The following is an 8,184-nucleotide window of genomic DNA, read 5'->3' on the forward strand; positions in this document are numbered from 1 at the left end:
CTCACTTTAGTTCACGTCATTTTGTTTTAAAGCCTCTTCTCACATGCTTACTGTCGAGTCAAGCGTGAAGTTATGTTTAGGTGAGCTTTTTTTAGTTACTTTTAAAAAATCTAGTTTTGATTCCATTTTTAGTTTGTTGAGTTAATTCTAGTTTTAGGCTGCTTTAGTTGATCTTTTGGTTTCATTTAGTTTATATGAGGTGTAGTTAAGTTTAGACAGACGTTTAATTTAGTATTTAAATTAAATTTAGGGTTTATTTGACCTTTAGTTAGTTTGGATTTAATTTGGAGTGAATTCAGAGTTTTATTTGTATATATTGTCAGTCTAGTCTAGTTGTGTTCAGTTTTACGGTTGGGTAAAATGACAATATATACTTTATGATTGATATAAATTTGTGAACTGTCATTTTGCCATACATGTAGCTATAGGCAGTATTGCCTTATGGTAATATTGAGTTTTTGTATAATTTTTGCATCAATGTGTACCTTAAAGTATCTTGATATGTTAGGATTAACAAATACTTCTGGACTAGTCATTTTATCCAGAAACAGTTTCTTGGTTCATTTTCCAGAAAATGTATCATATCACAATAAATAAATGATTTGTGATATCCACATGCCCACTTTTATTTAGTTTAGTCAGGTATGGTTTAGTGAAGTTTAGGTTTCACCCTGGTCTGTATAGTCTGGTGTAAGTATAATGTGACTTATTATGTTTACACTTTTTTTAAAATCTAACCATTACTGAGTCCTCTGTGGTCTAAAAGTAACAGGAAGTGGAGGATAGGATGCCGAGCAGCAGCAGTCCTCACAGTGCTGATGTAAATCATGGCCGTAAATCATCTTCATTGTTCACTTGTTTAGAGTAGAGCTGCAGGCCGTCCTCTGAAGGACAACTTTCTGTGTTTTGTGGAATTTCATATGATCTAATTCTGGCTGCCTGGCTCATAATCCTTAAACAGTTTAACAGTCTGTCATTTACATTTTTCACTCATCACAAATCTTAAGGCAACTCAGTTTATATATATAGATGAATTTCTGTAAACGACATAAAAACACTTTCTTAAACCACCGTGGATGCAGGTCCTCTCTGCTCTGCATCTTTTTCTCTTATAAACAGCTGATGTCATGTCTTAAAACACATACTCTAATTTACTGTCAAGTCAAGTGTAAAGAGCAAATGCATGGCAACCTCTTAACTGATGTGATGATATGCAGTGTCTATGTCAGTGAAATTACATTAATGATGAATTACTGCACAGAAAACTTGTCAGATTTCCTCTGCTAATGTTTTCTAGGCTGAGAGCTTTGGACCAACACTGGCAAATGGGAGACTGAGTGACTGAGTGGGCCCTTATCTACAGTCCATTAGTTATAGTGAAAATCCACTTTGTCAACCAACTTCAAACTTCATATTGTTGCTATCATGTGAAAACCCAGTCCATCTAAATGTGACATTTAAATAAGCTAGGAAAAGTTGTGTTTTTAGCTTTTCTCATATTTTTACACACACTAATGATGTGGCTTTATGGATGGCAATGTTGGTCAGCTAGTCAGTCTGCCATTATGGACTGAAATCTCTCGAAAAACATTGGATTAATTGCCATGAAATTTTGTACATGTTCCCCGCAGGATGAATAGTAATAACTTTGGTGATCCTGACATTTGGTTTAGTGCCACCATGAGGTCAAAATTTACATTTGTCCAATTAAGTTTATGACTAAATTATTAATTGATTAATCAACAATAAAGATAATCATTACAGCCATAGTTTTGTCTCTAAAAACTGATAGGAACAACTCAAAAATCTTAAAGAAAAGGATAGTCGCATATAGGTTAATCCCTCAACTGAAGTTCAAACACTAAAATCACCAAATTGGGGGCACAAGTATACCTGATATTATCGGCAGTATATAAGGCTGTTCCAATGACTAAATAGTAAATAGCTGACTTATTTTCTGGTGTTAATTAGTTTAAAGTTCCCCTTCCGACATGTTTTAAAGTATGTAAAAATACTCTGCTATGGTTTGTTTGTTTAACATGGTTATCCTTATGCCACATTAAAAGTAAAAAAAAAACTCTGAAAAGGGGCTGGAAGAACATCTACTCTTTCTCCCTCATTGGGAAATGCTGGATCTCTGAATGCCCCGCCCACCACCGCTGCGTGTTAGGCTGACCGGTGCCGGTGAGAGCATGGATGTGGGTGAGAGACATACATCCATGGTGAGAGAGCGGTGCCCGTCAAGATGGCTAGAGTTAGAGGAAACATCGGAGAGATTCAGCCATACATGTTTGAGCGTCAGTCAGACCCAGATGAAGAGTTTGTTGTGCACCAAAATCAGAGAATACTGATACACCTTGTTTGCTGGTTTAAAAGATAATGCTGCTGTACAGTAAGTTGCTTCAAAACTTCCCTGAGACATAGTCAAACCTTTTGCAGACTGAAATGAAAGAGAAAAGCTGTCCTGTATCACATAGATTTGTCCCTGTTGTTCCTTCTCATTGTCATTCAAGGACACATACAGAAATATATTGGCTTTGTTTGCTGGTTTAAAAGATAATACTGCTGCGGCGGAAGTGGCCTAATAAATATTTAAAACGCATCAATAACACAGGAACACAGAAAAGCTAATGATGCTTCAGTGACACACAGCTGACTCGAGACAATCAGTGTGAGTGTGCGTGTGTGTGTGTGTGTGTATACAGAGTAGGAGACTGAAGATGCCGTTCTCGATTCGTCTCCTTGATGTGTGTACAAAAAGGAGAGCGAGCAAGAATATGAACAAAGTGACTTCTCATCCGTTGCTCTTTCTGTGTGCGGCTACCTGGGTGTTATCTCCTCTTTAATAATGTTCAAACACACTGCAGTGCAGAAACGAGATGTTTGCAAGTTCCTTGACTGTCTATAACTCTGACGGAGAAACCAAGACTGGAAACTGCCATCTGACTTGTCTGCACAACAATTTCTGCTCTCACAGCAAAACTAATGCAGTAAAGGAGCAAATACATCATGGATGAGGGAAAGGTATTTAAAAAAGGTTGTCAATACAACAGCTTAACTATGTCTTATTCTTGTTGTCATACAATCGCTTTTTCTCAACCTCTTTCTCCACACAAAGAAATTTTTATTGTCCATTTTGCCAACAATAAATAAAACGTTGCTTTCCTGTACTGTTGGTGAAGCAGCAAACAGAGAAATTAAACAATCTTTCCTGGCACTTAAACTGTCTGTTATGAGGATTGTTGAGGGTCAGAAAAAGTTCAGCAGAGTCTGTGGTGCTCAGTGGACCCACAGGCAGCAGCTACAAAGAGTCAAGAACTCTGTTTTGGATTAAATGACCATTAGTAACAGACGGGATTACCAGGCGGCTCCACAAAGAGAGTTGCACGTGGGCTCATTGTGGCCCAACTCTGCCAGTCTGGTTACATCAGCGACTGAGAATCAACCTCCTTCCTCACCCAGACATCGCTGCATCTCTAACTGTGATACCCAACACACACACACACACACACACACACACAGGAGTACAGTATAGACCAGGGGAGACGCCTGGATGTGTGTGGGTTTATTCTTGGTCAGACGGTGGGATCCCGTGGCTGAAAGACAAATTTGGAATGGCGCATGGTCCAGTATTTTAGTATATCGGTTACAGTGTTACGGTCAGCCAGTCTGTCTGTCTGCCTTTCTGTTTGTCTGTCTGACTGTCTGCCCACCTCATGAGTGCAAAAAATAAACACACACACCACACAAATATGGAGCTCCAAGTAGCTATGATGTGAAAAATGACAGCAAACCAGATATATTTTGATGTTTTTTTCATGCACATTGTAACATTTTCCTCAGTCCCAGTGTTGCAGTTGAATCCATCAGGCATCACAGAGCCGTGACTGGACTAAGCTGTATTTAGTGCTCCCATTTTATAGTGATTAACTATCTCAAATAATTGGAAAAAATCTCCCACTTGCTCATATACTCAGTATCATGTGCACTGAACCAGATGTTATACATTCAAGCCACGATGTGCAGAATTTGAATATTCTGGCTTTGGCGCCCTCCAGTGGAAGTAGCCAAAACGACACTGTGGCAGACAGCAATGCAATCCTTTACATCCCTCATGGATGAATGGGCTTGAAGCATCACACAGACTGCACTGATTTCCACAGAGAAATCCCCCCCCCCCAAAAGCCCCAATTTGTACCTCTCATGTATCATCATTACATTAGAGTCAGAGCTAAGCATCAGATTTTCACTAACACTAATTTCAACACTAACCATTGTTCTCTCTGTCCTTAAACCAGCTGGATGAAAAAATATTCCGTCTTTTGCAAGGAAAACTGATTCTTAACCTGTTGCTCAAGTTGTGTCTGTATTTCACACATTTTGTATGAAAATATTAGAAAGAAACATCATTATATGCCATGATATGCGTTCATGTTTTACAAATTGAGCAAGGAGATATGTCTTTTCCTGCAACCATCTTTGTTTGAATTAAGAGAAAGAGGCCCATACACACTCTACCTGAGGTCAAAAGTAACAACTAGCATCTCTGCTGTGTTTGTTCTTTTAAAAGATTTAAGACATTCATTTCCCCACTGACACATGATAATTCCTCATGACCAACTAACTTCAGGGGGAATAGAACAGCTGTTTTTAACAGATTTACTGGGATTTTAAAATAACTTGGATTAAATTAAGATCATTAAATAGAGCCCACTATATGGGATTTTCGAGAAGCAGTGGTGAAAACATTGAAAGCTAACAAGGACTTAGCATCAATGAAAAAGATTGTGTCTTTATGTGAAATGAGAGATTTATTGTAGTTTGGGATTCATAACAAAATTCCTCCCTTCCTGTAGCCCTCCTTGCTAAGCTCACTGAACCAGTAGAGGGCGACAAGGCAGCTTTGTTCCCCATGAGGAGCCTCTGGTTTACCCAGTGCCACCTTCCTCTGTTACCGAGGGGACGCTGCTGAGAAGCCTGGACAGTTGCCGTAGCAACCAGAGACTGTCAGACCGTGAAAAAAAAATACTGTCAGCATTTTCTCTCCTCTCTTTTAGACTCTCTCATTATGGTTACTGTCAGCTCTGTGTAAGTGATCAAAATAGATACTCCACTTAGGACAAGCAGAGTCCATTTTAGTATGTGTGTGAGTCAGACCATACTGAACATGCTCATTTTTGTAAACAAAGCTAAACTGCATGTCTGAGAATTCTGAGCTGGCTGGTATCCTAGCAACAGACAGACTGGTGCTAGAGCACTATAAATATCCTTTTGGTGTGTTTGTGTGTATACATTTGGTAGCATGGACACCATCTATTGATCGATCGATCAATAGATGCTGTCCATGCTACCACATGTATATCGAGAGTGAGAGAAGAAAAAAAGAGGGCTGAAAATAGAGAAAATGAGAGGGAAATGGGATGAAAGAGAGAAGGGGGGGGGTTTAACAGATCAGGAGGCAGTAAACACTAACAGTGGGTGGATGTTCTACAGTTGGTGTTACTATTTCATTATCTAATCAACAGATGTAGTCTGGTATTTGGCTGCTTGTCCTGCATTCAGCAGCATGATCACTGGGCGTGGTGGTGCAGTGCCCTCATTTCACCACAAGGTGGGTCAGCTGTTCCACTTCAGGGTGAGCGAGAGAGCAGAGGGTGAGAACAAGAGAGAGAGAGAGAGAGAGAGAGAGAGAGAGAGAGAGAGACAGAAGGCCGAGAGCAAAGAGGTTGGCTTGATTTATTGCCAGGAGCAGTCCTTTTTATGTTCTTTTGTTTGGGATGTGAATGTATAAATGAGAGAGGCAAGAAGAGAGGGGGATCTTTTATTCGTTGTAACATCCACTTCACAATGTCACAGTACCTTCTTCATCTGCATGTATTTCTACAGTTTTGCAGTTCAGTTCATTTAAAGGAAAAATCCTGAAATGCAATATAAAGACACATATATTTATTAGTACAAAACAATCATTCCTTAACTCTCCTCAGACATTTACCACTCACTCATTGTGGTAATATTCTGCACCCACTGTCATTTTCACCCTTGCACACTTGATACGTGTTTTGATCAAACATCCAAAGGTAAACAAACTGTTAACCAATTTCTTGGAACCAGACTGCAACTGAACTTCCTTTTCTAATGTCTCGTCAGTTCTTCTCGTCAGTGCCTGCTACCTTTGAACAGGAAGGGTGGGCCCAGTACATCAGTGCATCACTCCATCAAAAGTAATATCACCATTAACAGATTGCAGCAGAGCTTCACATGGGCTAAATATTGGTTTCAACGATATCAAATATGTTGCATATGGGATACATCTTATCGGTCTTTGTGTTTTCATTTTGCAGTGTATGCATTATAGGCATCTGAACAAACAACAAATGCGGTTGATATTCTGGTTTCTTTGCTCATGTATAGTATAGGACAAACTGTGAAACAGCAGCTAAACAGCTGGATGTGTTATGAAAGTTGGATTCTGACAAAACATGAAGCGAAAGGCTGATTTCATTTGTGTGGCACACATTGGGACTAACGTGAGAAGTCAGCAAAATTGAGTTAAAGGAATAGCTCGGCATTTTGGGAAATACGCTGATTCGCTTTCTTGCCGAGAATTAGACTAGAGAAGATTGATACCACTCACATATTTGTCTGTTCAATACGAAGCTACAGCCAGGAGGAGACAGTTAGCTTAGCTTAGCATAAAGATTGGAAACAGGGGGAAACAGCTAGCCTGGCTCTGTCACAAGGTAACAAAATCATCTGCCTTCCAGCCCCTCCAGTGAGGGTATTTCCCAAAACGTCAAATTATTCCTTCAAAAACACATTCCTGCTGTCTCTATGGTTTCTTTATCATTTTAATGGTGATTTGGTTTATTACTTTTACATACCATTTTAAGATTCCGCTTGTTTCCTGTTTTATTCTCTGTATCAGTGTTTGGTGTTATATTGGTTGTTTTAAATATATCTTCATTTTACTGTACATCACATTGTAATGCTACTATGATTATGTTTTTTTGTGATGTAGAATATTAAAATTTTATGTAATAAACCTTTTTCACACCAGACATTTTGACTTGTAGTAGGAATCAATAATAATGGCTCTGTTCCATTTAGGTGATCCAGCATGCACAGTTCCAGATCCCAGAGGCGTTGGCACACCTGAATGGAATTCCGTCATAACTAATGTTATTTTATTATAATTTATAGCCACAGAAGGCTACTTTAAGATACCCTGTTGATTTTTCCACCACTATTAACATTATGGAGCAATGTTTTTATGGGTGGGTTCCCTTTTTGTTTGTATTGTGCACACACACAAGGACGCACAAGCATGCTTTTCTATATACAGTCCCGCCGCAACATGCAGAATGCTATTCTGCATGTTGGTGGTGGTAACGCACAAAGTAGCATAGCAATGCGCCAACAGAGGAAGTGAAGAAGAAGACTGCATGCAAGTAAACATGGCTGTAAATTATACAACTGAATCATCTTTGAACATATTTTATGAGAAAGGAAATGCATTTAGCATGTCTATCAGACCAAAGATACACACAATGCGTTTTGCTGAGAAACAGTGAACGTAAACAGAAAGGGCACCTTTAACTTTATATGATACTGAATTATGCGGCCACAGTGTTTTTGAGGCACACACAGACATCAAACATCATAGTGTAGGGAGCCAACGATAACACAACAACACTTTGTAAAGTAGCCTCATCTTTGATGGAAGGAACACATGAGAGCCATTCAGTCAAGGACCTGATGAATAAACAAGATTGGATAAATTATCATGATCTAGACTGCTGAACCACAAAACCGACTAGTTGCACTTGGCAGCTGTGAAATCTGTGTTGTTGCTAGCTGGTAGTCACTTTCTATTTTAACAAATGTCATAATGAGAAGGTTAATGTGTGTGCAGCACAGTTTAATGATGAGCTCCTACATAGACATTAGAGGGCTGTCAGGACACCAGTCATCAGGATATGAGTTGACAAAGACAGTGGATCAGGTAAACAAGACACAGGCAGGTAGGTAAGGTAACAGAGATGGCCCAAATGCTCGACAGTTTAGGCAGTCTATCCATGTTCCAGGCTAGAAAACATCAATATAAACTGACTTGTTAGTGAGCTGACGGGGGACATCTCTGCAGGCAGGTAGCAGCTTTAGATGGGCAGTCAGGTGACGTGCAGA

General features: G+C 39.4%; 1 long non-coding RNA gene across 1 annotated transcript; it reads left to right on the forward strand.

Moving 5' to 3' along the window:
• The first annotated feature begins 5,387 nt into the window (after window positions 1-5,387).
• Window positions 5,388-7,322, forward strand: LOC122875069. The gene is made up of 3 exons (XR_006377739.1): window positions 5,388-5,611; window positions 6,148-6,221; window positions 7,108-7,322. It is a non-coding gene; the product is annotated as an uncharacterized LOC122875069 (long non-coding RNA).
• Window positions 7,323-8,184: the final 862 nt, after the last annotated feature.

Source organism: Siniperca chuatsi, linkage group LG4 (assembly GCF_020085105.1).
Source record: "Siniperca chuatsi isolate FFG_IHB_CAS linkage group LG4, ASM2008510v1, whole genome shotgun sequence".
Taxonomy (NCBI): domain Eukaryota; kingdom Metazoa; phylum Chordata; class Actinopteri; order Centrarchiformes; family Sinipercidae; genus Siniperca; species Siniperca chuatsi.